Genomic DNA, 8,403 nt, shown 5'->3' with positions numbered 1-8,403 from the left:
TTGTTGTTGTTGTTGTTTTGTTAGTTGGGTTTGTGTGTGTGTGTGTGTGTGTGTGTGTGTGTGTGTGTGTGTTCTTTTAGAGTTTCTCTGTATATGATCTTCTAATTTGGATGCCATTTTTCTTTCTCTTGCCTTATTGCCCTGGCTAGAACTTCCAGTACAATGTTGAACAGTAGTGGTGAAAGTGAGAATGTAGGAATTCTTTCTGACTTAACTATTTTGTTTCTGATCTTAGGGGAAAGCTATCAGTCATTCATCATTGGATATGTGAAGTTTATTTAATAAATAACTTTAATCATGTTGAGGAAGTTCCCTTTTATTCCTAGTTCTGAGTGTTCTTATTATTAAATATATTAGATTTTGTTAAATGATCTCTCTATGTCAATAGGGCAATCAATCATTTTAAAACAGTTTTCTTTTGTTCTGTTAATATGATGTATTCTATTGATTAATTTTCCTTTTCTGAACTGCCCTTCTATTCCTGGTGTAAATCCTTCTTGATCATAATATGTAATCCTTTTAATTATAAAACTAAAAGTTTAATACTACTACTTTTATATGTATATATGTAGTTACCTTTACTAAAGTTCTTTATTTCTTCATACGAATTCAAATTACTGTCTAATGGCCTTTTATTTCAGCATGAAGAAATCTCTTTAGCATTTCTTATAAGGCAGGCCTACAGGTTACAAAGTCCCTCAGCTTTTATTTTTCTGGAAATGTCTGAATTTCCCCTTTGTTTTAAAAAGATAGTTCTGCTTGATATAGAATTCTTTGTTGACTTTCTTTCACCATTTTCAATATGCCAACCCACTGCCTTCTGATTGTAGTTTCTTACATGAAATTGGCTGTTGATCCTACCGAGGATACTTTATATATTATGAATCACTTCTCTCTTGCTGGTTTCAAGATTCTTTTGTTGTCTTTGGCTTTTAACACTTTGATTACAATGTTTCTTAGTATAGATTTCACTGACTTTACCCTAATTAAAATTTGTTATACTTCTTGGATATGTAGATTCATATATTTCATTAAATTTGGAAAGTCTGAGTAATTATTTTTTCAAATATTTATTTCATCCTCTTTTTCATACTCTTCTCCCCTTGAGACTCCCATAATGTATATATTAGTATGCTTGATGATGTCTTATAGGTTCCTTAAGCTCTGCTCATTTTTCTTTGTTCTTTATTCTTTCTGCTCCTCAGCGTGAATAAATTCAATTGTCCTATCTTTGGGTTTTCTGATTCTTTCTTTTGTCTTCTCATATCTGGTATAGAACCCCTCGATTAAATATTTTTTAATTTTCAGTTATTTTACTTTTTAGTTCCAGGTTTATTTTTTATAATTTCTCTTTATCATCTTTTTAAAATTTATTATTTATTTATTTATTTTAGTTTTTTTAGGCGAGGCAACCCTTGGTTAACCTCACAGATTGAAAGGACCTTGTCTGTTTACAATCCCTTATTTTTTATTTTTTACGCCTACAGCACCTGGTCTTCCTAGGTGGTCTTCCATCCAAGTACTAACCAGACCCGACCCTGCTTAGTTTCCAAGATCAGATGGGTTTGGGCTTATTCAGGGTAGCATGGCTGTAGACTCTTTATTATCCTTATCGCTTTTATGTTTACATTTTTACCGATACTCTCTATTTTTTCATACATCCTTTTCTGGTTTTCTCTAGCTCAGCTATTGAAGCATATTTAACATAGTTGGTTTAAAGTCTTTGTGTACTAAGTCCAGTGTTGAGAAGATTTTGATTGCAGTAACAAAAAAAATCTTGATTTAAATGGATAAAACAATATGAAAAATTTCTTTTTGAATGAGGATTTGGGCTCTAGATTTGTTTAATTCAATGATTAAACAGTAAATCATAGATTCAACTTCTGTTTTTCCATTCTCCTTTCTGCACTGTGATAGTATCCCTCATTAATATGGTTGTTCACAGTTCCAAGGATCACATGCAGACATGACATGTGAAAGACGGAAGGGAGATGTAAAGTCTTTATATCTTCCTATGTCTTTTTATCTGTGTACAAAAATTTCCAGAAGACCTCCGAAGGTATTTGCTTCAAATGAGAGCTGGATCATGTTTAGGTTCACAGTAAAATTGAGGAGAAGGTACAGAGATTTTCCATATACCTGCTGCCTCCACACATGTATAGCCTCCCTCTTTACCAATATCCCCTGCCAGAGTGGTACATTTACTAAAATTGATAAATGTCCATTGACACATTATAATCACTCAATGTCCATAGTTTACATTAGGGTTCACTCTTGGTGTTGTATATTCTATGGGTTTGGACCATGTACAATGACATATATCCGTCATTATATCATCATACAGAGTTTTTTCACTACCCCCCATATTCTTTGTGTTCCACCTGTTTATCCCTCCCTCTCTTATTACCCTCAATTCCTGGCAACCACTAATCTTTGTACTGTCTCCATAGTTGTACCTTTTCCAGAAAGTCATATAGTTAAAATCACACACAGTCTTTTCAGATTGTTTTTTTTCACTTAGTAATCTGCATTTGAAGTACCTTCATAACTCAATTGATTTTTTTTTTTTTAGTTTATATTCCTGTCATCACAGTACCTTTATTTTCATGACACCCATTTTGTTTTAGCTGTTAAATATAACATGTTCTTTCTAAAAACAACACGAGATTTTCTTTTTTTCAAGCAACGGTTTAACCAAAATATTCAGAAAAGGCAGGATAAAAAGACAGAAAGTAGTTCTCAGTTGCCTGGGCTGGAATGGGAATTGAGACTGGCTAGAAATGGCCAACAGGTGTCATGTGAGGGTAATAGAAATGTTCTAAAATTTGCACAATTCTATAAATTAAAAAAAAAATCTTGACGTATGTTTTATGGCATGTAAATTATATCTCAATAAAGTTGACTTTAGAAAAAGAGCTTAACTCATTCTCATTTGCTATAACAGATTTTAAAAGTCTTATTTCATCTTGTTTTAGATTTGGATTTGGATTTATTTATTTAGCTTGTAAACACTTTTTTCTGCCTTTGTTGTATAAACCAAGTTTTTTTTGGTCTTTCTTCTTTAGAGATCTTAAAAGTTTACATCATGTCTTTATTCTATTGGCACTGGTAGCAACATCTATTTCTCTCTATATTGCAATATAATGACAATTCCAGTAACTATTTACGTCTCCTTGTAAAAGTTGAGATGTAGAGTACTTTGCTTATTATCCCTCACCTATTATTCCCAACATTTCCTCATGTCAGTGAATAATTCTGAAATTTTCAGATCAAAATATGTTTCACACATTGTAATCAATATCACATAATTCCAAGACTTATGCAATTTTATAATCACATTATTATTTGATTTTATTATTTCACTGATTTTCTTGGTCATCATTTTTTATATATCACATTTTATCTGTTGATTTTTAGTATTGTAGAAGAGAGCTTTTTTTGCTATACTAATATTTCTTCTAGGTAATTTTTGTTTGGCTTTCATTGTCATTGTTTTATTTATTTTCAAAATTCTAAAAAAATTAAATATGAATATGACTGAATTTTGATCTGTTACCCCTTCCTGGGAATTAGTGAACTCTCTGACCTCAGATAAACTTTCTTTAAATCATTTTATTTCTTTAAAACCTTCTATTGTGTTCTTTCTTTTGATAATTATATACATGATCAAATATATAAATAATATCTGGAATCTGTTATAGAGTCATAACTAAGCTATGCTTCAAGAATAAAAATTTCAAAATTTTAATGCCTTAAATTTTACTTATTGCTCCAGTAAAGCCTGATATCTTCAGCAATTTCTCCACAGTGGTTCTTTTTACCACAAATATTTAGATATTCCATATTGCTTCTGTTTTGTGGCTCTACCATCTCAATATTGGCTGTAGAGGGTAAAGTGAAAATACAGAGAACTTCTTCTGGCTCTTTATGACTTAAATACATACCTTCTGCTCATTACCAGTTATTAGCCTCAACTTGGGAAACATGAAATATTTGATGAGCACCATGTGAGGTCACTCTCACATCAAGACAACTTGTTTTAGTTTTAGAGATGTAACATCCCTTTGGTAAATTAGAGATAAATTAGAGATTCTCTCAAAGGGTATTTGATAAGATCTCTCAGCTATGTCCCCATTTCAATTGCTTCCTGTGTCTAATGATTTTTCTCTCTCTGCTTTTTCTCAGGTTTGGAGAGAGAAATCTATGCTTTTCCTATATTCGAAGTTGAAATAGGTTGTGTCATGAATTACATAAGACCCTTTTGAGTTTTTTAGGCATGGATGAGAAGAGAGTGAAGCATTTAGGTTTCTTAAAGTGTTCTTTGACTAGCTCAAAGACCTGGCAGCTTTTGAGGAGTGAAAAGTAGCTGGCTCAAATAGAGACAATGCTAGTGTCTAAACTAATTGCAAAAAGAGATATAATTCTTTCCAGACAACTCACAGAAGAAATACAAACGATCAACAAACACATCAAAAAGTCTTTTCACCTCACTATCATCAAGGCGGCTCCTTCTCTCTAATGGACATTTTGTTCAGTTGGGCTGTCTGAACTAAAAAGCAGAAAGAAATTCAGTCAGCAGGACATATGGATTTCAGTGGAGGTTTATATCCTAGACAACCGTTTTCCACTCACTTCCTGCCTGTCACACAGGCCCCACACTAGCCACTGCCTTAGGAAGCATTATGAATTACTTGTCCAGATTTTTCCCCCTTACTTTCCAGGAGAACCTTTACTTCATGCATGTTGAATTGCCAGTGAGACAGATCGTTTTTTGGTTTGGTCTTACTAGTAATATATATTTAGACAAAATTCCTTTGAGTTTCTGCAAATGAATAGATCTCTTCCATAGCTCATAATTCTGATAGAAATTTCATCTAATAATTATATTTATTTTCTTGTTAAAACTATTTTTAATATTTATTTTTCTGGTTACAAGAGTAAAATCATTGTTGCAAACAATCCAAACATTTCCAAGAAGTATAGCCTAGAAAGTGAAGGTGAGAATGGAAGGGTAGCTTATAAAGAAAGACTTAACATGTTTTTTTTTTAATGTCCTTACAGTACTTAAATTTTATTAAAACTTCTCCCTATATTACTTGTGAAACTGAAAACATAGAAGAAATTCTTAATGTAAGTCTCAAATCCTGTGGTAACTGCTCTAGTTTGCCTTCCATACATATACTTATATATTTATTAACAGTTCATTAACTTGTATACATCTTCAAATTTTTAACTTACATATTTATTATACTTACACATATTTATTTTTTTTAAAAAAACTAAGATATTAATCTATCTTTGTATATTTTCCCATGTCACTACATATGTAAATTTAAAAATACTTTTCATGGCAGCATACTATTCTTTTCATCATTTCAGTAAGAATCTGGATTGGGGAGGAATTAAATATGTACGCTCGACTGCCATTTTTCAAGTAATCTGTCTCATGATTCTTTGATTCACAGTAAGCTTCCTATTTGCTTTAACTATATAAGTTGATAGATTTATGGGGGGTGGAATGGAGTGATGGTGGTGTTGATTTATATCACTGTTGATATCTCTGTTCTCCAGAAGAACATGAACCCTTTTACTTTCAGTAATTAGCCTTCATATTTCCCAAAGCAGGTTTTCTTCCAAGATTCTCTATCATGGAAAATTCTGTTTAGACAGGATGTATACATAAATACAGCCTTCCATGTGGTCTTTTCCTATTCCTGGTGACAGAAGCCAAAACAACCTACATCAGCAATCCTCAAGATCGAAGGACAGCTTTGAAGATGCCAAGGCAACAGAATTATACCAGCCTCCCCAGGAAGCTTCTGCTCATATTTTCTCACCCATCTATCTTTGGATCCATAGATTCAGATAACTCTGATGAGCATCTGAAACATGTAGCCCCCACCAGTCAGACTGGTTTCTCTTTGGACCAATCTATGTTGCTTTTTCACTGGTTGCATAATAGAGGTCACCTCGGTATTTGTCTCATGTAAACATTAAAGCAGTGGGGATAGAGAAAATAAACACTTCTATTTAATGCCAAAGGTAAAATTCAGTTCACAGCCAATTAGAGAATCCGCATACAATAGGCATGCTGTTTGCTAAGAAAATGCTTTTGGTGAATCTTATTCTACTTCCCTTTGGCAGCAATCAGAGTTTGTCTTCTTAAAAATGTGCCATGGATGAAAAGCATTTGTTTTTACAAAATGAAATTAGTGAGAGAATCCATGTAGTTATAATCATAATTTTACATGATTCTTGTGACAGTGACTTCAAGGAACTTTTTTCATGAAGTCATCTTTCCCTGAACTCTCTGTCCTCACATTATCCCAAATCCTCAGCCTGCTTCTCAATGAGAACACTTTGGGACTGCTTTTTTGCATTCATTTATGTGTCTAACTTTATTTTTTAAATCTCTATCCTCAATCCACATCAATATATGCCTGTGCCTTGTTATTAGTTTTTAAGTGGAAAAAAAAATGCTAATCTGATCAACTAATTCATGTTGGCTAGATTTTGTTGCCAACCCAAGTCATGAAAAAGAGAATTTTAGAACTGTGAGATAATGGTTTGGATTTTCACACTCTTAAAGATCTGTCTATTCATCCTTTTTACATTTCACTCACCATTTTGAGCTCATAGACTGTTATATCTACAATACCTCAACTCAGGTTATAATTCATATTGACGTGGAAAAATTATATATACTATGCCTAGTGATAGTTTTTCTTTGCTCAGCTCAGTATCTAAGATTGTTTCTCAGTCAGAACTTGCTTCATATCTTCATTTCTATATGGTTTGATCTTTTTCTGTCAGCCCTTGATCCTTGAGGGGGAAAAATAAGAAGCTTTGTGACTAATAGACTGGATTTAATTTAAAAATATGTTCTTTGAAGCCATTGAGACTCCATTTTAGCTGTTTCTCCTTCAAAGTTTTTTCACCTTGGATCTTTTGTCCCTATATGGGGTCTTTGGTCCCCAATGAGTTCTGCCACACAAATCAGATGGGTTCTTGTCTTCTTTTCTTTCTTCCAGGCTCAGATTTTAGATATCTCGCTCCTTCATTGAGTTCTCCTTTTCCCACCGTTGCACTGCTCTTAATCTGTTCCTTCTCTTCCAACACCATCACATCCACTTAGCCCTGGATCTAACCCAGAATATCCATTATTATCAAGTATATTTCTTATCTAGCTACAGCATGACTCGACATAAATTCTTATTTAGAACAACGTAACTTTTTTCTATCACCCACAATAATACCCAGATTATGCAGATCTGGATGATATAGATAAGAGAATGCTATTAGCTCGACTTCTCTTTTCAGATCAGGAGGGGCTCCATGAAAGATTTTGTAGGAAACCAATCAATAGAAGAACAATGGGGAAAACAGCAGAGTGGAGGAGGAGTACTTCGAAGTCTCTACCATTACATTCTGTAAACAGCATCATCCATTTCTTGTGTACAGGTCAATTTTGACTAAACATTTAGGAAATGACAGTGGCTATTTTTGCTCAGACAAAATAGGTCCTTGGTCTTTGGACTGCAGCTAGAATAAATGAACAGTGAAAGAAAATTAGTGCCCCTGAACAAAAATTGGTCAAACATATTGTCTACTGTGTATAAAGCACTGTGCTAGACTAAAGACATATAAAAATCTGTTAAAAGACCTACTATCTCCCTTTAGGAAATGTACGCTCAATTGAAATATTTGTGGAGACAAACGCTGTAGACATTCAATCCCATGATTATGATTATCTAATATTTGGAATTTGTAGGACCAGAAAGGTAAGGTCTATTATGCAATAATGGAAGCAGCTCAAGAAAAATATAAGCAGTTAAATTATTTAAAATGAAAAAAAAAAATTAAAAATAGATAATTTGGGTGCTCACTGATTGAGAGTCAATGAAGACGAAAGATAGGCCTTAGTCTCTAGAAGGCAGCTGAAGTCTGCTCCTGTAGGTTAGGCCAAACACACATGTAAAGGCTCAACCTAGTGATGCCAAAGAAAGTCTAGCATTGAATGAATTTACTGTTCTTAAATGTGTATTTGTTACTGTAATTGCTAATAAATAGGGTGGGTATGGTAGAGTTCATTATGGAGAACTTGGGATTGGATGGGCTTGTAGTATTAACAGTAAAATCAGACAAAGAGATTTTTGGGTATAAAAGTGGTGGGCATTATCATATGTTTTCCATTAACTTGACTATATCATCAGAAGATATAAAAATGTGTAGCTCATCTTGAGAGGAGCTGGACATTGAAGTAAAATGTCAGGCAAGAAGTAGTGGGCAGATAGCACATCTGAAACTTACATAGAAAATCTTAGATGCTACAGACTCCAACCATGTTCTGTTATCTATGTGTAAAGGAGAGAATTGATAGAAATAACTATAGCGACAATTCTG

At 33.3% G+C, this 8,403-nt stretch overlaps 1 pseudogene; it reads right to left on the bottom strand.

Moving 5' to 3' along the window:
- Window positions 1-1,478: 1,478 nt before the first annotated feature.
- On the bottom strand, window positions 1,479-1,597 carry LOC112477060 (annotated as a pseudogene).
- Between the last annotated feature and the right edge of the window lie 6,806 nt (window positions 1,598-8,403).

Source organism: Pteropus alecto, unplaced genomic scaffold, assembly GCF_000325575.1.
Source record: "Pteropus alecto unplaced genomic scaffold, ASM32557v1 scaffold52, whole genome shotgun sequence".
NCBI classification, from domain to species: domain Eukaryota; kingdom Metazoa; phylum Chordata; class Mammalia; order Chiroptera; family Pteropodidae; genus Pteropus; species Pteropus alecto.
This window is presented reverse-complemented; position numbering and strand designations above follow the sequence as displayed.